Genomic DNA, 25,606 nt, shown 5'->3' with positions numbered 1-25,606 from the left:
CACGGTGAACCCGACAGTTTATTCTCGTAGGAACAATGCTCACAGATGTCTGAACAGGATAATATAGTATTATATGAGTTCATATAACAAAGATGCTTTACATATTTCTTTTTGAAATATGTTTTTTGTTTAACTGTAATCTGATCAGTGATATTTTTATCGCGTAATTAATGTTATAAATTATACGGCGTATACGAAGAGTATTATGGATATTTTGTGTAGATGATTGAACGAATCACAAACTTGTAACTGTATTCAACCTATGATTAGAACAATTTACATGCAGATGATTTTTACATGCGGACGAATAACGTCATGTATCGCGAAACGAGAAATTTCCCGAAACGAAATAGTGTATACCTACCTGACGTTTCGACCAAAGAATCGAAAGCTTTCAGAATTTATCAGTTTACGCTCTAATAATTCAATGCATCAATAGTCCATCCTACGCTTTCGTTTGTTCCGCCATTTATCGTCAAAATGAGAAAGCACTGGCCTTTGTTAAATCAATTCGATTCGTGGATGCATCGTAATCGTCGCGATTCTAATTACAAGTCCACGCGTCGAGGAAAAGTTCTTTTTTTTTTTTTTTTTTTTTTTTTTTACGAGTATTTAATAAAAAGATCACTCCCTCCTCTCTCTCGATATTTGTGTATTTCACATCCTACGCATGCCTGGCCGCGATGATTGCAGAGTAATTAAAATCACTGTGTGGACAAAAGCGTTCACTTGTAAAATGAAAAGGCACGCGAGTCATAAGCCAGTGAACGAAAGCGGATTTCGTCACGTATTGCGAATAATTGAAATTTAATCTTATTGATTTGTGCGAAGAGAATGTGTCCGAGAAAATAAGCTCGCACGAGCGCGAAAACGAACGTGTGGATCTAAATAAATCTAAAATAATCGGTATAAATTTGAATTCGTATCAAAGCTTTTTCACGGTTGATTAAACAAAGAAAGTAAAAACGATGATTGTAAAAAGTTTGAAATATCAAACATTTACAAGAAAAATTAAAGAAGGAAGAACATTTCTCTGAATTGCATTAAATTTGTTATGTTTAACAGTAACCTTTGAAAGCACTTTCTTTTTTACTGTTACTAATTTTTATTTTTACTGTTACTGACTTTTACTTTTACTAATTGTGCAGTAAAATGGAATTACGACTTTGATGCGAAGGACAAGGAATGTCGGACAAACGGACGCACGTGGATATCGGTGCATAAGCATTGATAATAAATCGTGTCAAGGTACAAAGGCAATAACGACTTGCCCTCGCGCATTGTCCGAACTTTTGCGTTCGCCGATGCCGCATCGAGCCACGGAAAAGTTTGAATTAAATTGAATTTAGCCGTAACTAAAATTTCGTTAAGACTTTTACTACAATAGATCGTATGTCAGATGTCGGATGTCAGATGCATGCGTCGTTCTGCGCGATCGGTTATCGTATAAAGTTGTCGGAACGAAAGATAGTCAATTCCATCTTTTTCGATTTTTACAATTACGATAGAATGCAATATATTATATAATTTGTTTTTCATGATTTATTTTTATTATTTTTTTAAAATTTTATTTTTTTACTTTTCTATTTTTTTTATTTTTTATTTTTTAAATTTAAATCCAACTTGTATGCTAACAAATTTAAATAAATTTCCAACATTCCAGTTTCGATTGCTGTATATAATATAAATATTTATCTCGTGATTCAATTGTAAAGTGATGTGCAAGTTTTCGGATCCGACATTTACACGTACGACACACGACATATGACTTATTGTAGAACAGTCTTTAAGAAAGTGATTATGTATTGACTTAAAAGTTGTATTAATTCGAGAGGCAACTAACAAAGTGACAGAAGAGAAGAAAAGAGGATAAGTGAAAGGAAAGAATGGAAAGAAGCTGAAATAAACACAGCTGTTTTGTAAAGGAATTCTTCGATGACATTTCTTTTTTGCGTTTGAGTTTTTGTTCAACCACCTACGCTTCCTACTCGTTTGTAACAAAAGAAAAAGATAGGAAAATCTTTATTGACTTTGTAAACTTAGTTTTTTGAAAATAATATTTGTTTTAAATTAATAAATAACATTTATATTATAATTGGACACACAAGAGACTTTGTATTTCTTTTTGTATTTGAATAAAACAAATATAAAACAAATATCGTTAATGTTTTTTCTAAAAATTGATAATAAAGTTTGCCTTATTTACGATTATTATTGATAGGATAAACATTTGTTTATTATTATAAAGGATTATTATTTAAAATTTATTAAAAATCCTAATGCGATTTAAAGATTAAGAGACTTTTTAATGTACATGTTCGAAAATATAAAGTCAGTTTTTTCACCTATGGATCGAAAATATGAAGTTATTTAATATATTTAATGTATGTAATCTGCTTTATAATACATTTAACACAATTTACTACTCATGATAATATTTTCACATGTACTATTATTATTCAAATGGTAAACAAACTCTTTTTCGCATTATTATTTAAAAGAGTTCTGTTTTTATTTTTTATAATTTGTAGTCACTGTTAATTATATGCAAATTTTACTTTATTTATTCTAAGATAATTGGAGAAAATATTAGGTTAAAATATAACACGAAATATTTATTATAATATTACGAAAATATTCATAAAAGAAAATTTGAAATAATATACTAAGATAATTAACGTAAGGAAATGTTTAATATTTGATCTTCTCGAGACAAACGGAATCTCATACACACGGACAGATTCAAACATTATTTGTTCAACATCTCGCTAGTATAAGATCTTTGAATACAGGAGTGGGGATTATAATACACACTAGGATCATAACATACGAGAAGGCTCGAGTTGTTTAGTTGATTGCCGGCCTTTGGCTTGAGTGACGGTCGAAATTAGTAACTATGGAGAGAGAGCAAACCTGCTACGGAAAGCGGCATAAATTGTACTATGAGAGATTTACTGTAAGTACTTTATAGCATGGATCTGTGCCTAACAGCTCGTATAAACTCTCTTCCTTTCTCCTTCTCTCTCTCTCTCTCTCTCTCTCTCTTTTCTCTCTGGCATTATTAAAACTTTTGAATTTAGGTTTTTAAAATTAGTTTTACTTAATTTTTAATATCCGAATGTGACCAATTTTTTTTTTTAGTTGACTACTGATTTGTCTGGTCAAATATTTATTCTCAAGAGAAACAGAGGACAGGAGTTTTGTCCCTAAACTTGCATATCAAAGACAATTTCTAAAATAGTTACTTGTGAGCGCAATGAGGTATCAATACCCCAACCCTCGTTCTTTTCATCTATTGAATATAAATGCAAAATTGTTCACGCCTCAGAGAGGACAGAAAGGACCGGAATCGAAAGCGCGATAATTGGTCTTTTCGAGCGAGAAAGAAGCAAAATTATACCTCGGTTCGAATTCTTTTGTATAAAAACGTTCACATGCATCCATCCCGGCGTTTTCTTTCTCATAATGATATTTGATATGGAAAATTCGACGCATTATAAACACCAAGAGCTAATTTCGAGGTTGAAACCGTTGGACAGAATTTAATTTCTAACCAATTCAAAGAATTTATAATTAACGAGCATTATGTAGAATATATTATACGAGCATTACATATACTGATATGCTAATGATAGGTGACTCTTATATATTAATCGAGACATCGAAATTACATGAGTTGCGAATACAAAAGCCCCTGGGTTTTTATTAATATACGTTTATTATTTAAGTAAAAAATTAATTTACTTTATTAAAAAATGCTTTATCTAAGCATTGCAGTTAGGAAATTGCATTTAATAATCAAATTCACTATAAATTGGTTTTAGAGTAAAATCAAAGCTTTGCTCTATGAATAGAAAACTTTTATTATACAAATGAATTTTTTTTTATAGGAAAATTGCGCAAGAATAATCATAAACACTCATAGTGTTACTATTTCATGAATAGCACGCTGCTTGATTAAAGGTAATTATTCAAAGAGCTACTCTGTGCATTGATATGTCTGATATTGCGTAGGAGAAGCTATAATTATTCTCACGATCATTGATTGACGTCAAATATTAAACAATATACACCGCGAATACGCCTGTCATCGAATATTACTAGCGAAACTCTCGTTTAGATATATAATGCATATATGTATATAAAGGAAATAATGTGTGTCAAATGCTCGAATACAATAATGAATCATAGTCGCGATTAATTGAACATTGCCCGAGGATGAAAACGATACCGAAAGGCAATGCATTTCTGTTAGAAACAAATAGTTTTTTCGTGTATCTAATTACGGGAAAATTCTAGGTAAACACACTAATTAGATGAGAAAAACGACGAAGAAGAAAGACGAGAGAGCAATGAGCGAATTATGTAGCTTTCTGGTAAAAAGATTTATTTAAAAAAAAAAAAAAGTATTTCTGACAGATAAGTAGCTCATATTATCGCAAAAAGTAAAGTCGCATCTGATGTTCTTCATTTTTTCGCGAATGCTTTTCAAGGCGTCGTTCTCGTGCCGTATTTGAAAAAGTTATATTAAAAAAAAAAAAAAGAAAAAAAGAGAGAGACAATAATCGATGTTCATAATTTGAGATGATAAAAGAAATAGCGACCAATCATATGTCGTATGCACGATTAACAATATCAAATCTATCAAATATATTGAAACGGTATTAATAGTATAATATAACATTTTTTTTAGTCGCCGTATAAGGATATGAGTGACGCGAATAGATTGAAATGTATCGTCGTGCGATAGCATTCGCATGAGAGATTTATTGCGAAATTGCAGCGTTCGAATTATTCCACTCTCTTTCTCTCTTGACATCACATTTTTTAAATAAAATATTTTCTCACTGAAATTGGAAAAAATTGCGGACACGTTACACGATCGTGGGATGTGTGTTAATAGATTCTCCAGCGCGCCATATGCGCTGTCGAGTAAATGGGTTACGAGAGCCTGCCAGACCACAATCCGCAGAGCTTAATATCAATTACTAATTGTCATTAATCTCTCTATTGCTTCTGGAAATGTGGTCTCTTGCGTGTAGCCTCCGCATCTGAACAATCTACCGACGTTGTTGTAATATTTGTAATACACACAACCTCACGGTTAATCATTTTAATTATAATATAAATTCCTAATTAATCATTTCTCTTTGCATAATTTTTCAAACATTTATGTGTGTTGAATTGACAAATTTGAATCTTCCGTATCTATTTTTAGAAACAACAATACTGTTTGAAAAATTCTTTTGTATCTTCAATAATTCTTCCTTAGTAATTCCATCATCAAGTATCAGGGAACAGTTTCCTTGTTTTTGCTTGATAATTGATGTAAGTCGTTTAATTACTTCCGCTAATTCTCCAATGATATAACAGTGAAATGAGGTAAATCGACCGACGTGCCGCATTGCGCTCTCATAATTTGAGAAATCTCACGGGCAGGGCCGTAATTTTCTCTCTCAGAACGATACTAGCAAACTCGCCGAGTGTATAATACATCATTTCAGAGTTTATCTCGCCCCGACGTAGCGCGTACACACACCTTTCGGTTCACTTTCGTGCGATTCCGCACATCGTAAGAGCCGGGGGAGGGGAGGAAATAATAGGGGCAGCGAGCAAGGAAGGAAATGGAGGAGGAAGGGTGCCTTTTCACAGATGGCGAAATGCTTTCCGATTATCGCGTCCATGCAATGTGCAGCGTGCGTGCAATTGCAACGAACCATGTATTATCTACATGTAAATTTTGTACGTGTGTGCGTGCGCGCACCTCTCTCTCTCTCTCTCTCTCTCTCTATATATATATATATATATATATATATCTATCTTTCTTCTGCCTCTGCATCGTCATGAATCTCATACATAGTTGCACTCCATAAAAGGGAGAGCGCGATAGTTATACAGAACGCGCTTTGCAGATTCAGTGACTCGGTCCAACTTAATACCGATCCTCATTCACTGGTCCACCCCTTTCACTAGCTGCGAGAGAGATACCAAAGGCAATGTCGACCACTGACATTAATCTCCCTGGCGTTTGTAATGTTTACATTTAAGAAAAGTTACGAAGGTTATTGAGTTTCCTAGCTATATTTCGCTCGTGCAAGCACGATGTTTGAAGCTGTGGTAGGATTGTTCAACGGCAGAATATTTAAAGCTATTCTCTCTCTCTCTCTCTCTCTTTCTCTCTCTCTCTCTCTCTCTCTCTCTCTCTCAAATTCGTGATAGTATTTTATTTGTCTAAAGCTTTTTTTTCAAATCTTTATCTTTTGAATCACGTATATGAAATTACGGTGTGAATTAATTATAAGCAAGTTACAGCGCACAAACTCTGTCTCGCGTTAATCGACATGGCATTTAGCATTTGGAACCTCCCTAGACATCGGGTGTGAACTTTCACAAATTTGCCTGGAGCAAGTGGTAGCGGAATGCATATATACATAATATTGGTTCGGATAGTGCTTAAACACGAACTAGGTCTCGTGCCAATCTTGAGATATACAGAACACGTGTAATCCTTCTATGTGGGTTCGTACGAAGGCTCCGAACAATTTAACGGATTTATAGAGAGAAACGAGAGCACATAACGATGTTCGCATATCGAGAGGAACGGTTACAGCAATTAATAGTATAAACTTTTTATTAACTTGGACGAAATTGGAAATCTACCTTTCTATAATTGGAAATCTACTATATTCTGATAACTAATTTCACAGTCGCTGCACCGACTAATTTTGGATAAAAGCGATGTTCGCGTGTCACGAACCAACCAAAATCCATTTATTTATCTGTTTCATCATCATTCGAATTTCCGTTACTTAAATTGCGAAGTAACCTCTACATTCCCACTGTTTGCTGGAAATCTTCGTCAAATTGGTTTAAAATGAATTTCGCGTGATCTCCATGCTAGTCTTATCCGAAGGCCACGGAGGTAGCTTTCAAGGTTAAACGATTTCATGGTAGACGTATAGCAGAGGGTTGTAATGTGAGACTAGAAGGAAGAGTAAGAATGACATGTGAGCGGGAGATTAGCCGCAAGAAAATGGAAAGGATTAGAGCTTGCTATTTTTCCAGATATTTACTGCACTGGATAAATTTAATATTTCGAAAGAATTATAATGTAGCGAAAGTATATTCGAGCTAACAGTAGAAAATTCTTTAAAATTTTCAATTTAGAAAATTCTTGATTAAGATATTCGATAAAGTTGTACGATAAAAAGAAAATAATTTGGCGCATAAAATCATTTTGTCCATTTGTTTATTTTACAAAACGCGCGTTTATTCGGAAAATTTTATTCTCGCAAACGTTGATTTAAGAATTCCTTCTCGCCAGCGGGCGTAGTAGCGTAATTTTTGCGCTGAGCGCGATGAATATCCGCAATATGTCTCGCGACGTATGTACGGGAGGAGAATAAGTAAGGACATATCTCAGTGACAGTGAAACTGCAAGAATAGGTCGTGAGTGCTTTCGGCATTCTTGATCCCCGTCTTCGCGACGAGCGAAGGAAAGGAGAGAGAGAGAGAGAGAGAGAGAGGGAGAGAAGGAAAGAGAAAGCTGACGGAAATCCTAAGACAAGATCTCGTCGCTTTTGTATTAGATTAACCTTGAGAGAAGCGTGGGTGGCGATGGTCCAACCGGTGGTGCTGAGATGAGGAAGGGGAGCAGGGAGGTAAGGAGAGAGCTTTCCGGAACGTGATCGCTGCAACCCCGCGCTGAAGAAGGAAGTATTTCTCGTTCGTTGTAGGACGAAGCGACTCTTCCGCTCTCTTCTTCTCGCCCGTCAGCGATTCTGGAGGAATAAAACTCTGGAGAAAACTTTCACGAGTGGGTGCTTTCAAAGCGAGGAAGGCGTGACAGCGTGATACGCGGAAAAACGATCGGATTTGCCCCTTGAGAGAGGGAGTTTCGGGAAAATCGGCATTCCCGCGACAATGAGAAAAAAAATCCCGTGACAGAGGCGTTGTTCTAGCTTTGGTGATCTGTTTTAAAAGACATTAATAATGGATGCTAAATTTGTTTTCTTAGTCATTCGTTTTCTCACCTTCGCGTACGCTTTCGTAAAAATTCTTCGATCAACTAGGAATGAACACATTGTAAATTTTTCATAAAAGATACAATTATTTATCTAAAGAATTTAATCGATATTTTTTATACATTCAGGTATTTTTTTATTAAGTAAACACATTCTTGTATAATTAAACAAATTCTACTTTAGAGTAAAATTTTAATAAGATCTTTGTATATAATATATAAATAATTAATTTAATATAATTCAAACAAAAAAAAAAAAAGAAACTTTATACTAACATTATATTCAATTTCGCATTAAATTACACAATAGATAGATTGTTTTATTATAGAATAAATTGTTATTTTCTTCAGCTTACAGCTGCAGTAATTTGTGTTACTTAAACTCGTTTGCTATCTACTTGAATTGTAATTAATTGGGCTTGTCGAACTCAAGCTCCACTTTCTAGTAGTAGCGGCCAGATAAAGTTCAAGCAGAAGGATACACGGCGGAAGTAAGCAATCGCAAACGATTTTATGGCTAAGTGTTGGACGATTCAATAGCAATTGACAATAATTATTTCTTGGAATAGTTTCGCAAATAAACTGGCATTTTTAATCTTTTCGCATGAGAATGGTCGAGTTATTATATTTGTGTTTGCAATTTTTGATGTTTAAATTTTGAATAAAATGTTATGTAAAATTAGGAATTTAAGAAATAATTAAAAAATATTTATTTAAAAGTTAATGTGACGAATTATTTATTTGAAAGTAACGTAAAACGATCTGTCGTGGCAAGAAGAGAAATCTTTTTCAATCCTTGTATTTTGTGCAAAAAAAAAAAAAAAAAAAAAAAAAGAATTTGTTCGATTAGCCTAGTTTTCTTGCATATATCAAAGAAGAAGTTCCGCGCGATTGATATGTTAGCTAAAGCATTTTACAGATTATTTTCTCACAGCAGAAACGGAATTTCTTTCGAGTTTGAAGAGGTATTTAATCGCTAGAATTCAATGAATGCACAACTGAAGCAGATGTGCGTCGACCCTCTTCTCGCGAACAACAAAAGACAAAGATATCAACCGATAGTTATTTTCCAAGCTTGAAAATTTTTGGTATGCATGGTTGCGTAACTGACATTGACATTACGAAATTTCGCGGAAACAGACTCTTTTGCTTTATGAATCATCTTCCTTTTTATCTTTCGACTCGTGTATGATCTTTACCTAGCCAAATAAAAATACCCTTTTCATATTTTAATTTAATTTGCTCGTGCAGTTTGCTTTTTGCTTTATTTTAAAAATCCTGTATTTCCATTATTTTTTAAAAAAGCTTTGTTACACCTTTTTATGGTCACGTGTTATGAATTTATTTCATGAGAAATTAAAAAAACAAAGATTGTAAACAAAAGTTGTACGCTGTTTGTATACAATTTTTATGAGATCACATCGCAATGGAATGATTATGTAACATTTTCCTTTCTCTCATATTACTATCGAAAATGTAGAGGAAATGAAAATGCAATATGAAATTGAAAACCGAATGTCTGTTGTATTCTCTCGCATCATGAAGCTTCGTTGCATTATGTAATAGTCATGCACATTCTATACGAGTGCATTTTCCGCGGAGAATCTACGGAGGCGAAAAATTGAGAGTATACTCGAAAATCGATTCCATATTTCACGTGTCCCTTGTTAAATCATATAATTTCATTATTATATAACGATATATACAACTGCTGTTAGTTTTTGACATTGTATAATAACGCTTGCATAATAATCTCTTTTATTTTTCTGTTTTAGGTAAGTGCATTACATGTTTGGTATGAAGTATTCTTCAAATGTTTACGCACATTACGAGGAAAATCACAGCAGTACACAGCAGAAAATGTGAGTGACATATATAAATATATTACTCCTTTTTAACAAAATAATACGTTATTTTCACGACATGCAATGGAGATTACTAGCAACCTCATTTTTCTTGATGATTTTTTTTTTTTTTTTTTCTTATGACACATTACATCCTGTGATGTGAAATACATGTATTTTTTTATATTCCATTTGCGATTAAAAATAAAATATTATAAAGCAAAGTCATCGCTCGTCGCAACTTTTCTCGATAAAATTTTAGGTTGTGATTTTTCACGAAAAACCTTACTTTTTCATTGCCATGTCCATTAATGTACATGGAGCGATGCATAGAACAAGCAATTCGGAAACTATGTTGAACGCGGGCGTGGCTTAACGCCAACTAAGGCACTGCATTATTGCGGAAAATATATAATAGTACAACGTGAAATATATGTATATCGATGATGACACATATACACGCTTTATCTTCATACTATGGTGCACGCGAGAATAGAGAAAATTATTCAGAGAGTTGCACATTATGCTTAACGCGACTGAATAGGCATTATTTCCTGCGCTCGAGTGTTATTTACGTAATATCTGCGGTGATTTAGCAACTGAGCTTCGTTCATGGCTGGCTGAACCGGCATCCGTTATAATATTTGACACTTTACGGTCTGAATATTGAAGGTCGCTCCGCACATTTGCTCTGCGAATTAAGAATTACACTCTTTTGTTTGGTATAATTTACGATTGACCTCACCAGATTGCAACAGGCACTACAGAAAGATACTCTATAAAAAATAAAAAAAAAAGGGGGGGGGGGAGAGAGAGAGAGAGAGAGAGCAATCCTTTTATCGATCCGGGGAGAGTTTCGAGCCTATACAATTCACACGTATCTATTCGAGGAGGAGCTCGCTCGTGAATCAAGCCAAGTCCACGTGGAAAAATATCCTACTGGCGCTCGTAAACATTCGCCTTTCGGCGCTGTATCGATCGCACGGATCGTCGTTTATATTTGAAATTTATTCCTCGATCCCGCGTTGCTCCCACGGGGCACGGACGGCAAAAGTCGCGTAAAAAGAGATTACTGTAGTTACACGAGTAATACAATTCATATTTAAGGCTTCGACTCTGCGCGATTTACTGTTCTTTCGCGGTAATCCCGGCTCCGTCGTCTTAAAATTGCTTTAGCTTGACTCGAACGTCTATTCTATGTGGTTGCGGATAATCGTCCATTTTAGCCGCCGTATCCGGGGGAGTTGCGGCACACCTCGGCATGTAAGGGCACTTTGTTCTTGTAAAAGAGCGAACCGCTCGAAGGAGCGGAATGCAGGCGCTCTTACGTAAGGGGTAACACGGGTAGGAGAAGGATGAAGGGAATTGAAATGAATCGTGGAGTGCTTGAAATAATATTACAAGAACGCTGACAAATATTTTCGCGCAAATAAATTCTCGTTATACCATTGAAACTTGGTAATTGGAAAAATTGGTAATCTTTCATTACACGAGCGTTTTTACATTTGCGTTATAACAAACCCGTGATGAAAGAATAACCGATTGATATTAGTCGAGTGACTTTAAAGATAAACTCTTTAAATTCGAGAGTGGAAAAAGAGAGTGGTTATATGTTTAAAACATTTGTCCATTTACCTGCACACGTGTTGCAAAAAAAAAAAAAAAAAAAAAAAAAAAATGAATTTACGGCTCCAGTTCAAAGAAACTGATACGTCCTACGTTCCGCGAATACAGAATGTCGATTCTCTTTTTCGCGCGAAAATCAATTAAGACCGCGCCGAGATAATTGCATTACATCGCCACGTTTCAAGAAGAGAATTGTATCGCTCGACGCTCGTTGCTAGGAAAAGGATTGCAGTTGAATTAATAATTGGAACGTGCGCGTGAACCGTAAAGCGGCGCGCCACCGGTATGTTTTTGCCGCGCGAACGTAAATCTAATATTATTTTTTTATTCCTCGACTGCGCGAAGGGAAAACATTTCCGCGCAAAACCGTTTATTTTGCTTAATGCTCGCGCGGAATTAATAGTTCGTGACGTTCGCATTTCTCGCGCGTCTTCTTTTTAAAACAAATGCAAACTTCTCGTTTATAAACGGCCAACTCTCTCGACGGGGGCCATTCGCGCCTAATCGATATTTAATTCGGACGGATTATTTATACTCGAATTAACATGTGCGCGGCGCGTATTATAGGGTGGAGCTATATCCTAATCCCCGTAGGATGCGATTTGCGAATGGAGATCGAATGCTGGTTTATTCCAATTTGGCCACGCGATAATTTTCCCTAATATCTCTGCGAAAGACGCAAGTGACGTTTAATGCCGACGATATTTCTCAAGTAATAGCTGTTCGCTGCTCGCGTATTGGATGAATGATAACAAGAAGCGCAAGAAACTGCTAATTTTCGCACTTTACATTTTCTCTCATTACTTTTCCATTTGATTTTTAATAAATTGTCGAAAGTTTTCGCTTCGCGGTAAAAGACTGACGTTCTCATAAACACTCGACAATTTTTAAGACAATTTTGCTATGGAAATTATCGTACCGACGCTACACCGACACATCGTTGCCTATTTAGTGAAGATAGCGCGAACTTTGGTAATAACTTTGCAAAACGGTAGATTCGGAAGACGATAACTTGGCGACAGCAAAACACTTTAATGCGCATCTCGTTTAATCGTTTAAGAAGCATTTAATAGTTTCGAGAAACTGTAGTGAAAGCCGATAATAGCTTTCATGTATTGCGGAAAATTTTCACGCGATGAATACACAAATATCAAAATTGTTAAACTGTTTCTTCTCGTGGTGAGAAATTTATCACCGTTGGTGATGGAGTGAATTCTAAATTTTAAGTTTTTAAAGAACGTTTGTTACATAAAAATAACGTTTTATTCAGAAATTGATCATTATACTTGACGCTTCTCATTGGTTTTCGACATTTACTCGAAAAAATTTATAGCATCATAAAAAAACTGCGCGCGCGATAAATCATAAATTACTCAATACATTCCAGGTTTCTGCTTGATTGAATGTCATTTTTAAAATTTATGTGTTGCCCGTTGAGTGGATATATATAATTTACAAATACATTCGCCAAAAACCACAGATATTTTTTAATAAATATACGGATTAGTATTTTATTGGACATAATATAGTGTAAAAAAATTTTGTATGGTATAAAAAATAAATATATTGTAAAACTAAATTTATCTTTGTCAAAATATGAGATTATTATAATCTGCAGATAATATTCGACAGAGCAACGTTTGAATTGGTGATCGGTTAAATTATTTGATTACAATAAAATAAATATATAAATAGACAAGAAGAATAGACATGGCGCTTATTTTGTTCTTGAAATTTTTTATTAGTTAGTTTTTTATTATCGAAAATTACGAGATGTTATACGCTTTCGGGATACGAGCCAATTGAGATGCAAGTCTTTTTGCGGATTTGTGCGTCCCTTTATGAATTTTGAGAGACCTGTTCGGTGGCTTTTCTATTTACGTAAATATGGCACGATCGTATGTGTTAGACGAACGAGAGTAGAGGAGAGAGAAAACGAGTAACCGGAGAGAGCCTAATATTGAGGATTGCATGGAGTGTAAGGCTCGGAATAAATCGATAACAGCATGCAAATCACATACGATTCCTACCCTAGGGCTGCTTACAAACATAAATAAGACCGTATACGTCATTGAAGCTAGCTCTCGTAATATTAAAGGAAAACTTAACATTCAATTTTTAATAATTGGCAATACAATTGAACCAATTAAACTGACATTGATAGTTAAGTATCATGAAATCAAAAAAGATGAACAATCAATAAATACGCTATTTTTTTTTATCCCCGTACTCATACTTATTTTCTTCTTCTTTTGTAGAGAGAGAAAATTACATAAAAATTAATCATTAAAATATTAAAAATTTAAAAGTGAAATTTAAAGGATTTATTTTGACGATCGCATTTTATTGATTGTTTCATCTTTCATAAAATATCGCGTATATTATTAATATATTTACGTGTTCGTTAATTGCTTTGAATATTCGTGCCGGCGAGATGAACAGCGGCAGCGCTGGTTCTCCATCATCCGTGGAAATTGCTCTTGATAGTGAAGAACGTACCGATGTATTATATTTTATTAACCGAATTTCGACCACAAAATTGCCGGACGTGGCTGCGCCACACAGTATCACAGATCTATACCGTCGAGCCGATTTCAATCTACGATTCAATAGGCCAACGCGAGACGAAGCGCAGGTAGTTATGAATTGGAGCATGAATCCTAAACGAAACTTCCCGTTTCCCCCCCCCCTCCCCCGATGTTACTATTGATACTTCCGTCGCAGTATCCTTGGCACGGATCGAGTCTTGCATTGACGGGATTGATGCGTTTGCTTCCGGCATTGCATTTAAAATGCCGGAATTGATGTAAAAATAATGAAGGATTAAATTAAATTTTGAAATATTTATAAAAGTACAGTACGTTACAATACTAAAATAATAGTATAAAAAGAAATAATAAATTATCATATTTTATAATTCTTTGAAATTAAAATAGGATGTGACTGTTTGTAGAAAAAAGAAAATTTTATTTCCATACAGAGAGAGAGAGAGAGAGAGAGAGAGAGAGAGAGAGAGAGACAATCTTTTTACTTCCGAATAAAATTGATTGTTCTAATATCAGATTAATATTTATATATTTTATTATCAGATTCGTGATAGTATTCACGTTATTGCAATATACGTGGATGCAGCTTGATAAAAGAATCCCGCTTGATTGAAAATTGCAAGTAGACGTTCGATCATGGTTATCGCTGGTTTGACCTCCTCTTGCCAGTTTGTTCCCAGTGGGCGTTTGAAAGACTGGGTGGAGTTTCATCTGCCGAAATCGATGCAAAGGATCCCGCGAAACATACCGACGACGATGTAAAAACCAAAGAGAGGTCAAGGTCTTAACCTTCGGGAAAATTTGCGGCACTACCACCTCAATGTTTACAGTTTCCTTTTTTTGTGTGTTTTTTTTTATCAAAAGTAGGGTTTGCGGTGTTCGTTTACAATTTTCCGGTCACGTTACACGTCATTAATGCAATGGTCGTTTTTGGAAAAATCGTAATCAGCAGCGAATTTTTGAAAATTCGAACTTATAACAGCTCCGGGAATATTTTTATAAATTATCTTTGCATTTCCTGTTATTAAATATTTTATCGTTTTTAGGAGCTCAAATATCAAAATCGTTTGACGTATATTAATCGGAATTTATGGAAAGCATTTTATCAGATGTGTGCGCGAGATTCGTAAAGTGTCACAGCGACACATTCAAGTCGAAACAGGTAAAATGTACTTGTCAGCGACGCAGAATAATATATAGGAACTTAAAATACCGCAGATTAATATCTCTCTTTCTCTCTTTTCCTTAATGGTTTATGACATAGAACCGAAGATAATTATTCATTTATGATAAATTTTCAGAAGAGCTCTTTTTTTAACCCCTTTATCCGATACCTAAGTCTCAGTTTCAGTTTTAATAAACTACTAGTATCACATCTGACAGATAATTAATTTCTATAACCCAGAGGTAGAGATAAATGAATCAAGAACCTAACCTAATTGTTACTCTGTCTTCTTCTTCACATATTTTATACAATTTTAAAATTAATGAAAATATTTAATTTATAAAAAAATATATTTATATGTCTTTCAATTGCAACGATAAAATGTATTTTATATAATAATTATTATATAAATAGTAATTATTTTACATATAGTAATATTTTCATAAGATTTCAAATCTTATCGTATAAATTAAAAATTCTTTAGTTTTTATTACATTTTATTTATTTATTTTTTTTTAAAGCAAAGTAATCCGAAAGAGAATAAGATAACATCGTTAAGCCAACTGATGATTATCGTTGACCGAATTCTCGCGTCGCCACTTTTGTCCATTCTTTTTCACAAAGTATGATGTGGTTGGTAGCTTCTTATCTTTCTTTTCACAAGCTGCCGATAGCCCGACATAACTTAGCTACCCACCATCAATTTATTTTCATAAGTGCCGGGAGGCAATGAAGGAAAACGGGAAGGACTGCGGGTCTCTCCAAATCTCCTTGTAGCCTTCACAGTCCTTGAAACTTTTCTCTCTTTCCCTCGGGCGTTACATCGAAATTACTCAGCAAGATGACGCAGCTCGAAGCACATTAAAGCACATGCAAATTGTTGCAAAGTTATTTTGCCTTCTCATTTAGAATTTTACTATCCAAATTATTTTTAATGACCTATTTTATCAATAACATGTTCTTATTAAAATGGTAGATTGAACAAATATTCACGATTTTTTGTATTTTTTTAGTATATATTTACATGTTTACGTCTTTCTGACATCTTCGAATCTTGGGTTAAATAGTCTGTTTTGGATTACTGGAAATGTAATGTAGCGTTTTTTCAATTTCAATTAACTATCATCGACACCGTATCTTTCTAAATTTTGTTGTTGACAGCTGATAGTTTATTTCTATCTTTTATATTTTCTAGAGAATGTCACATTAGTTTCAGTTCAAATACAGAGTAATCGATCATAAATCCGATTATGGTGGGAAAAGGTCGAGGTATATTTCTTATGTAACATTCTCTCTCTCTTTCTGCATTAAATTTCTTATAAGATTTCTTATAAGATATTTACTTTAATGAGACATTCAAACTTCTTTCTGATGATTGCAACTGTAAAGTCATAAATATTTCTTTTTCTTTTTTTTTTTTTTTTTTTTTTTTTTAATTGTAAGCAAAATGTATATTTTGCATTTGTATACCTGTGTGCATTCTTTTCAATTGGTGTGTTTAATCAAAACTTCTCTTTAAATTTTTCTTTTGTAAATTATTCCGTTATTATTTCAAGATATTTGATATAATATCTTTAAATCTTTTATTTATTACATATACATTTTTATTATATGTATATTGTTTTTATATTATATATTATTATAATGTTTTTGACGAAAATATTGGTACAAACATTTCACTATTATAACAAAAACTAGTAAATAGTGTCTTTGATTATTATTCTTTCGAAGCTTAAAATATATGAAAATGTAATTTATTTTTTTTTTTTTATTAATTATTACATTTGTGTACAGTATCGTAAACAACGTTATTAACGTCGTGTGTGTTTCGTGAAACGTGGAAAATTTCTTGCTCAAGGTGCGTGGGCGAACTCGATGAAACAATTAGCCAGGTGATGCATTTTCTCGCGGGTTGCATTTCCTTCGAACTATTTTCTTTTTTACTGGATTGCAAAATAATTGCCTCATTTCACCCGATGTCGATTTGATATCTCACGTGTCCGCCCACGCTTTAGTATGTTTAGCGAAACTTTCTATCAAGACGTATACTTCTGGCGTTGGCTCACGTATCGGAGAGAAAGAGAGAGAGAGAATACAACTGTGTGAGACACACCATTGGAACTTCTCCACTGAATTTTTATACGTCCCGCACAGCTGAGACCGACGATGCACTCTTGCGAGAAAATGCAGTGGAGCAGAGGCGGTACGGAAGATCGATGAGAAATTAAAAGAATGTCAAGGTTTCGCAAACACAATTTCTTTGCAATATTTCCTGCCTCGTCGAAGAGAGTAAATGGCTGTAAGCAATTCGTAATAACGAAAGACAAATAATTTCACGTCATTTTATGTCTAATGTAACGCGATTCCATAGATCTATAATTTCTATTGAAACTTAACATTGGAATTTACATAAATACGCGTTATATTCCGTAGGTGGATAAAAATAAGAGAATAAAATGTAAAATTACAATTAAATTAAAATGCTGCTAATTGCATTTAAAATATGTATTTTTGCTGTATAATTGAGAAAAAAATAAGAAAAATTTAACTTCTATTTATATAAACTAAACTATTATTTCAAACTCAAATGCATTCGTGGAAGATTAAATAGACTCCGAGTTATGGTTACATCATGATAATTGTTGTTTCAATATTATTGCAGCATACAATGTATACATAATCTCTCTTGATATATTTTCATCTTTTAAGAGAGACAAAGAGAAAGAGACAAGAAAGGAGAAGGCAATTTAATATGTACAATCGCATGAATAACTTTAGCATTAACACGCGAAATTGGCATTATTTTTCCATTAAGCGATTGGTATGGAAGAAAAAATTTAATTCAAAAAAATTTTAATTTAAGTGAGCCGGTTTTTTTTTTTTATCTACATCGATTTTTAAAAAGAGAGACTGACGAGATAATAGTGATCGATCAAGACGAGCCACAGCTTCCGCAAGTATGTTCGCACATAACTAGTAGGGATTTTTCCCGACACTGAAATATATATTGGAATACCGACGGAATGTGTGACAGAAGTTACTCGTGATGTTGATACCGATTGATCAATCGTGAGAACTTGAGCGGGTAACGGGCTCACGTCGCAAAAGAACGACGAATAGACCGAAATAGGGGATGAAACGAATGATCAGAGAAATGATACGATATAGAGACGTTTGGATACCGCACTGCTATTGATTGGCGCGGGCAATCACGACCCCGATATTTTTTTTCCCTCTTATCGTCGAAATGAAAATCAGATGTATTTGGTTCTCGAAAGTTCAAATTTGAATATAATACATACCATTCGATTCTTCTCCTTTTCCCGCCCTAATCCTTTCCCGTATTCTGTTTTATGTGATTAGATTTAAATTTAAAAAAAAAAAAAAAAAAAACTTGTTATATTTTCAGCGCGATTTTTTAATATAATTACAAGGATGTTTCATTTTGCGTTAAAAGAAAAAATAATACTCTGTGCAGAATACGGTTTACTTTTTAAAAATTAAAAATAATACTCTTTTCTCACTAGACTCCTTAGTTTTAATGTGTATTCGGTTATTTAATAAACACATTGTCAGTTATAATAAACTTTGGAGAGAATTATCAAACCAACGTATTTATCATTTAGACCTCCACAGTGACTCATTATCGCTGAGCTTAATCATTCATTGTAATCTAAACTCCCGAAACTCGATTGCACATACAGGACAGATATTACCGAATTGACAACATTGCGTTCAGATACGTTTACATAGCGTGCGCGCGCGCGCGCGCGCGTTTCTGTTAACGCGACGAGCGTGAAGAAAAAGCAGCTTGTTTGGGAATTAAATAAATGTTTACACACAATCGGAGAGATTTGTTTAGAGCGACATATTTGAATAACCTCAATCGAGCGCCGCACTCGTGTTATTTTGTCAATCGGCTAAAATCGTTCTGTAGCGCGTGTCGTCCTGTGTTAATAAATCACACGCGTTTAATTACTCCATCTCTATTTAGTTACCGCGCCTCTACCTTTATACGAGAAACGTAATCAACGACTATTCTACGCAATTATACGATTCAGTTAAACAATTCACGACGAAATGACGTCTTCATTCGGTGCGTTCTAACTTTTGCCGCGTTGACATCGCTAAATGCGTTACATTGATATTTATTACATTTTATATATGTGAGATGCGCGGAATTATTTAATTATTTTCGCTTAAACTGTTGGACGTTTATCGTGTTCCTATGTATTTGCAATTTACTAGAAAACGCAATTATACAAATTTGCATGTAGATTTAATGAAGTTTTTAGCTTCATTGTAATGATAATGTGGTGACAATATCTTTCCGAGGAAAAGCGGTTTTAGAAAAGCAAGACACGTTTTCAAAGAACTTAAGATACTTGAAGATTGTAAAGAGATTGTTCTTTTCAAGTTGTGACAGCATTTTCAGACGTTTCATGCAGCAGATATTGTCCATTAGAAAGGCGCGTGTTGTCGCTTTTTGAAAAAGAGAGAAAAAAAAAAAAAGGAAAAATGTTATATGCGGGCAAAATATCGTTGACATTACGTTTCACAAAGGCTTGTGAATGCAAAGTTTGGCCGATGTCGACCCTGACCGAGTTTTGAGAGAAAGATAGCCGCACGATGAGAGACAGGTCGTGGAATAGACAGCGTTTGTTGGACATCAAAGCTTAGAAGGGCGGAATCATGGACCAGCTAAGCGAGATATATGTAGTTGTAGATTGACCTTAACCTGAATTTCGACCACGAAAAAGGCACGTCTCTTCAAATTTTTTCGTCCGAATGACTTTCGATTCGCTGACACACAAAGCCTTTTCGTCAATTTAAAACTTTTGCAAAACCTTATTGCACCTAATAAGTAAAAAAAAAATGATTAAAATATATAAACAAAGAAATCATTTGGTTTATCAATTTCTAAAATCGTAGTCAACTTTTAGATTATTAGCATTTATTTATTAATATTACGATAGAGACAAATAAAAAAATATAACTTGTTTTGTAACTGGCATTCTTTTTTTTTTTTTTTTTTTTTTTTTATTTGAAGATAAGTTATCGTTAAACAATTCTAACGCTATAATTAATTTTTTTAGTGGTCTATTTTATTATGACTTTTCATTTAAGTTTAGATAGATCTGATTATAAATTTAAAACGCTATTTTACGCATATAGTTTCTGTTTCTCTCGCACATGTCCAGTTTTGAAAAATGTTTTCAATGATCATTGGATTTATAAAAATGTAACAAGTGAGCCACACAGAAGAGATTTAATAGATAGTCTCGATGATATACTCGAAGTCTTTGTGCAAACATGGTGGTGTCATACATCAGAACACCTGATGATCGAACGATTCATTCATCCGCGACACAAATAACCATTCACAGGCGACTGCTGGGCGGCGTGGGTGCAATAAACATGAAACGCGTCGCCTATACACGCTATCTCATCCACGTCATGTGGCGTCGCGACGCTATTTCGGTGCATTCTCGGCGTGCACAACGGGGAAAATCGGCCGCGCGTGTTGGGGCGTCATTGACTCGCGTAAAAATACATTCGTCGCGATATCGTATACAGCTTTACAACTGTGGGCGGACTAAAATTCCTTGTATGGAGTGTCCCAGCGGATGTCCTTTCAGTTATAGATTCCTTGACAGTTTTAGTGTCGAGTTCCCATAGCGACGATTCAATGAAAAGGGACAAAGTTATTCAATCCTGAAAGTCGAAAGATCTTATACATCTTAACTTAAGAAGATCTAAGTTGAACGAAGTAAAATCGCCCTCTGATCTTCAATTTAACGAGATTTTAATCAATTAAGCGTTAGTTGTTTAAATATTAAAAATATTAAGAATTCAGAAATAATATATTTATCGTTGTGAAATGAATTTACATACTTTATGAATTAATCCTTTTTTTTTTTTCATTGTATAGCTTTACACCGAAGATTCAATATTAAATCAAATTATTCTCAACGCGCGATTTACGTCAGTGCGTAAGTTTCAGCTCGCCGTGAATCCAAGGCACGTGCGCGCTTTTGACGTCACGTAGAGAAAAGGGGAAAAAGCGGTTTTCTGAAATTTTAATGCGCCCAGTTGTGTCTGGCTTTACAGAGAGTGTAGGATGGTATTTATTATTTTCATCTTCTCTACCACGCACATTAAGGAAACGAGCCTTTACCTTTTAACGGAGATGAAAACTTTAATCGCACATGCGCAACGTGTTCAATATTCTTGAAACCGCGTTCGAAATGTTTTGTTGAAGTTTGTTGCACGTGCGCACCGTATTCGTTTAACAGGATTAGTTGCCGTTGTATTAATGTTTCTGGCGGGAGGAGGACGACAACCAATTTTTACGTGTTTCGCGATGTTGCCTAACTGAAAACAGCGTGTCTCAGTATGGTGAAAAATTACGTTTCTTGCATTCTTCTACTTTTATTTCATATTTCGCAGTTCCCTCTGGAAAAATGTAATATCGGATATCGCACAGCTGACAAGTTTAATAAAATGTTTGGTAATCGTGATGCGAAGCTGACTACGATGCAACGAAACGAAATTCCTGTATTAAAGCGAAAAACTTTGGTCCGAAAGCGGGCTCTGCTCGTTCGCTTCTATTTTATCGAGACTATCGAGAAATTTCTTTTTTTTTTTTAAATACTTGAATTTACAGCGTGTGAATTTTGTGTCGTGAGAAAATCAAAGAGACCGATAAGTACATTACATGAGCACCGCATTATGTGGGAAATTCAACAGCCATTTCATCTGCAGGAAAATTCAATCTAAAGATGACACGAATTTACATTCTTGACGCGACATTTATGAAAGAAATCACGCAGCATCACTTGATCAACGAAACTGTCATCGCATAAGCATTTACATAAATTTTGTCGCGCGAATTCGTTGTGCGCGCTTTGTCGATATTCTTTGATTGATGAATTTGAAAATAAATTTTATTTTCGAAATTCCGATTTCGCCGATTTCGAAATTCCACAATAAAAAGATTTTATGGCAATGAAATTGAAGATTTGCATAAAGTTTATTGCAATACAATTCTACGCTAATACATATGTATACATTATTGATAATATTTAGAAGTAAAAATAATAAAATAATTTCTTCGATGAGAAATATCGAGTACACGCGATTTTTTTCTTCAATCACTATTTTTGCTTCCGTCTAGAAATTATTCTCTGACAAAAACTTATTTTCGTAAAAACCTCTCTTTCACGAGATTTATTTTTACAGAATGGCAATAAAATAAATTCTTATTCCAGATTTATTTACTCCGAAATAACTTTTGGTTCAAAGTTACACCTGCGAAATTCAGATTGTCTGTATTTTATGGATAATGCATGTTGTAGACGATATGAGCATTCAAATACAAAGACCATAATAAATATCAACCTACAATGTTCGTGGAAGAAATTTATAAAGAAAATTGCAAGAGGTGACATCCATAAAAGATGAGAGAAATGCTGAGCAAATAAATTTGTCGCATGAAATAAAAAACAAAGCGTCCGTCACTCTTACGATTGCGATGTGGGCCGCTATTATTTATTACTCGTGCACTTTCATATAACAAAAGAGCGTCGAAATTTTCGCAAAGCGAGAAACGTCCGACAATGGCATAAAAAGAGTATCGTCGCGAGACGAAGTAATTAATTACTCCGCGAAAAACGGCGGATATCGATGGTAGCCGGATAATTGTTTTTCCACGTGTGACTGTAGTAAAATATCAGAATTTTTTCACCGACGATGGTGAAATTTATTTCGTTGAGAATATCTCGCCGCTTGTCACCAAAGTTATTCTGGCGAGAAACACGCACCTCTTGCTTCTCTGTCTTTGCTGAAAAATGCAGTGATGTCTGTCGGATATCAAAATGATAGTGATACTTTAACGATTTATCTTTTACAAGAAAAATACCATCATCTAACAAACGTAATTTTTTCAAATTTGAGTAAGTTTGAAACACAGATTGTTTTAATTAAATCAATTACCTTTGATTTAATTAAATTTTATTTGAAGAAATTTATATGTTTAAGTAAGTTAAACACATACAAGTCGATAAAATATTTTTAAGAAATGTATAATTACGTGCATCAGTTGGACGAATTTTGCAAATTGTTCGATTATTATCGTCGCAGTTGATATCACACACACCCCTGCACGACGTTGTGTACGTAGATTGTGAGATGACGACGAGACGACACCTTCATTAACGAACCATCTTGCGCATAGTAGTCTCGTTATAAAATCTAGGAATTCGTTTTAGCGAAAGCGTTTGCTGGAAGGTGGTGGTCTTCAAGTACGCTCCAGTCATATCAAATCGAGGGAGTCGACGTGGCCGCATTCATTTATTTTCCTACCACTCCCCTTCCATTTCTTGCCTTTTTTTTACGACCAGCGTAAACTTGGCTTTTTTACGATACATTCCTTTTACGAGATTTTTTTCCCCGGAAATTGCTTATACAGGACAGCGTCAGATATATTTTCATCTTGGTCGAAGGTAGACGACGGCTACTCTAATTGGCTGCACAAAATGGAAACGGTTATAGCTCTCTTAACCATATATATATATATATATATATTAAGTCGATTCAATAAACTTTTGCTTAACACACGTTCTAGTGCTGTTACAAGTCATTTTGAGAAATTAAATATAACTCTTTAAAAGTATAATGCACGTTCGATATTTATTCATGCCATACTTTTCAAAATTGGTGCATATTTTGCGATATATATAATCGACGATAAAAAAGATAACATGAAAGAGAGAGTTACTATGAGATGAACAAGGTAATGTGAGAAGGTAATGTGATTTTTTTTCTTTTACGTTCGATAAACCATTCTTGTAAATGTATTATCCGAGTGACTTGAATTCCCGACAAGTTGTTTACGTCTGATACTCGTAAACCAGCAGGTTCCATAAGCCAATCTTCTTATTCACTTTCCCTTATCCCCAGGAGATCGTTGTAAAACAGTCTTCTTTTGCGCTCGCGATAGTGCTTATCAAAAGCAAGAGCTTGAAGCTGCCGCGTATAAAAGACGCCGTTAATCGAGAAACGGCAGTGAAAGCTGTAAAAAAGTTATTCTCTACTAATACCTTGTTATTGGAAAGCGTACATATTCTTATATCGTAAAATAATCGTATTATCGTGTATTATTATTAAAGTCATTTATTATCGTCTTGAAAATAGACGTAAGATGAAATCAGATTCCAAAAACCTCATTAGACGGGATATTAGTTACCGGACCACGTCGTCACATTACGATTATGATTTATTTAACGAATGTTCGGAAATATTATCTCTTGAAAATATCATGTCGTAAGATTTCAAGGTAGAAAGAAGTTTCGGTGTACACAAAGTGCAAGTATCGTATTATCATTACCGAGCCCAGAAACAACAGCAACGATAATATGGTAAAACGGAAGTCGGTTGCAAACGCGCGCTTACTCTCTCTCTCTCTCTCTCTCTCTCTCTCTCTCGTTATTCGCGTCTCAGCGTCGTCTCGTCTCTCGGCTTGCCGGTTACCAGAGTCCAAGGTTGACGGGACTTGATGGAGTCGACGTAGCCTATACACGTTGACGATGGACCGAGGGAGACGAGCGCGCGTGGCTGACTAGGGGCGGCGAGAGTGGTGCGAGATGGGGGCGAAGGGGCCAACGGTATATAATGATCGATACTGCTGATACTACAGCGCGGATCCCGATCGCACGATGTCCGTTCTCTCTCTCTCTCTCTCTCTCTCTCTCTCTCGTTCTCTCTCTCTCTCTCTCTCTCTCTTTCTCCTCGCGTCCCTCAATCCGGAACGCAGAACGGCGAAATTTTCCCTCCACCTCCGGCCTTCCATTCGTTCCCGCGACTCCCTTCCTCCCTTCCGGCAGTGGCAGCGGCAGCGGCAGCAGCAGCGGCGGCGGCGCCCCCTCGGAAAATGAAAAGGCCCCTCCACCGCCACCCGAGTTTTCCCCAGTAACGATCGGTTCCCTTGCCCGGGGTACGAGTAGCGGATTGCACAACGCCGGTCCCTTCCCAACCCCGCCGTCCTACGACGGTCCCTCTGTCTTCCTCGATCCCTCGTGCGATCCCTCTCCCCTCTACATTTTCTCCTACTCCTCTTTCCAGTTGCAGGCACGAATCCTCACTGTCTGGTGCCCTGTTCCGTCTGGTTTTATCCCTTCGAGGCGCCGGCTCGAAAATTGCACGCAAATTTCATCCCGCAGCTTGGCTAACGAAAATTCGAAATATTCACTTTTGCGCTATCTCTTAACACTGTTTTATACGAGTAACAAAAAATTGTCACGTCTAGAAGGGTTGTATATTATTATGTTGTACGAGTTATTGCGATTTTAAAACACACTCTCTCGAGTTAGAGATGAAATACGCGCGTGATGAATAATGAAGC

General features: G+C 35.1%; 1 protein-coding gene and 1 long non-coding RNA gene across 18 annotated transcripts in view; both read left to right on the top strand.

Annotated features, from left to right (window-relative positions):
• LOC140674829 (uncharacterized) overlaps positions 1-19,821 on the top strand; it is a 67,837-nt gene extending 48,016 nt beyond the window's left edge. The window contains exon 3 of the long non-coding RNA XR_012048284.1: positions 9,799-19,821. This is a non-coding gene — a long non-coding RNA (uncharacterized lncRNA). The remainder of the gene's footprint in view (positions 1-9,798) is intronic.
• Positions 1-25,606, top strand: part of LOC140674824 (phosphatase and actin regulator 2) — a 220,569-nt gene that overhangs the window by 149,634 nt on the left and 45,329 nt on the right. The window lies entirely within an intron of this gene.

This window comes from Anoplolepis gracilipes, chromosome 16 (assembly GCF_047496725.1).
Source record: "Anoplolepis gracilipes chromosome 16, ASM4749672v1, whole genome shotgun sequence".
NCBI classification, from domain to species: Eukaryota; Metazoa; Arthropoda; class Insecta; order Hymenoptera; family Formicidae; genus Anoplolepis; species Anoplolepis gracilipes.
The sequence above is the reverse complement of the archived record's forward strand: the minus strand, read 5'-3'. Positions and strand labels throughout refer to the sequence as shown.